This window comes from Octopus bimaculoides, chromosome 30 (assembly GCF_001194135.2).
Source record: "Octopus bimaculoides isolate UCB-OBI-ISO-001 chromosome 30, ASM119413v2, whole genome shotgun sequence".
In the NCBI taxonomy this organism is placed as follows: Eukaryota; Metazoa; Mollusca; class Cephalopoda; order Octopoda; family Octopodidae; genus Octopus; species Octopus bimaculoides.
The window spans coordinates 1,225,045-1,226,342 of NC_069010.1; the positions used below are offsets into that span (position 1 = coordinate 1,225,045).

Genomic DNA, 1,298 nt, shown 5'->3' on the forward strand with positions numbered 1-1,298 from the left:
GACTAAAACAAGTAAAAGAAAGAATATAGGCAAAATGAAATACCTCGTTTCAGTCAGACTGCGATCATGTTGGAGCACTCACTGCCTTGAAGAATTTTAGTCCAACGAAATCGATCCTAGTGCTTTAAGCTTGGTGCTTATTCTATAGGTTGCTTTTCCTGAACTGCCAAGTTTCAGGGACATAAACACCCCACCAAACACACACACATATTTATATATATTAAAAGTGTGGAAGGCCGATCCATGGGATAACCTTAGGTTTCCCATCCATAAAGGGTTTAGGTTTATGGTATATTGTCAGATCCTTGGAGGAGGAAATACCTCACTACTCAAAGGTAACAATTGGGATCGTCTCCCTTAGCTATCAACTTCCAGCTGTGCCACCATCTTGTGGTCCCTAAAAGGCGAGCAGGAACCTCCTGAAATGTAAATGTAGTCTGTAAATCTCCATTCTGCTGTTGTTGCCGTCGGGGGAACTGCCATTGTTGTTAATGTTGTTAACTGTGGCGAGGGTGGCGGCGTTGCTGGTTCTGGTCCCATATCTATGGCTGCTACTGTTTCTACCAGTGGTATTGCAAGGGCTTGCTAGTACTTTGGCTTCCTAGACAACCCCTTTGATTTCGTAGTGCTCCTCCCCCACCGTGCATCTGTTGAAATCCATGCATGAACATCCTGCCTCTAGCCATGGCCTATGGGCACTAACTACAATGCTCTTAATATTGGGGACACAGCTAAAAGAGACTCTAACATTGTACCTGTTGAAAATGGGCCCGTACCAATGGGAGCTGGTGAAATGCTTATCTATTAATTTAAGGAATATTCTACCTACAGGCATTTTTGTGTTAAGAGAGAGAGGAGGTTGCAAACCAAATGGTATTTCTGTGATGCTTCCTTCTGTGGCTGTTGGGTTTCCGGCATGTAGGAGGTGTGGTCCCTAAATCCACTGGCAGCTAGAGTCTTGTTATAGTAAGGGGCTGCTGCTTAAAATTAGTCTCAATTTCCTGCAAGACTCTCTCTATTTCTCTCTCTCTCTCTCTCTCTATATATATATATATATATAGAGAGAGAGAGAGAGAGATTCTAGTAATCCAGTAGTACTCATAAAAAAGCTCCTTAATGTGTCATTCTACAAAACCTAGAATAAATAGTATGATACAAAAGAAAACCGTGTTTATATATATAGCCATTAAGAAAATGGAGAGGATACAAAAACGACATACATCAGCAAGTAGACATTCTAGTATGTCTCTTTATTCCAAAGTTATTAGAAGAATACATACACATGTAATAACAATTGT

At 40.9% G+C, this 1,298-nt stretch overlaps 2 protein-coding genes across 2 annotated transcripts in view; one reads left to right on the plus strand and one right to left on the minus strand.

Moving 5' to 3' along the window:
- Window positions 1-1,298, minus strand: part of LOC128251273 (acyl-coenzyme A amino acid N-acyltransferase 2-like) — a gene marked incomplete at its 3' end in the record, with an annotated part of 93,108 nt that overhangs the window by 3,728 nt on the left and 88,082 nt on the right. The window lies entirely within an intron of this gene.
- The window catches only part of LOC106873586 (acyl-coenzyme A amino acid N-acyltransferase 2), a 5,661-nt gene that overhangs the window by 880 nt on the left and 3,483 nt on the right, over window positions 1-1,298 (plus strand). The gene's annotated exons all lie outside the window — the stretch shown is intronic.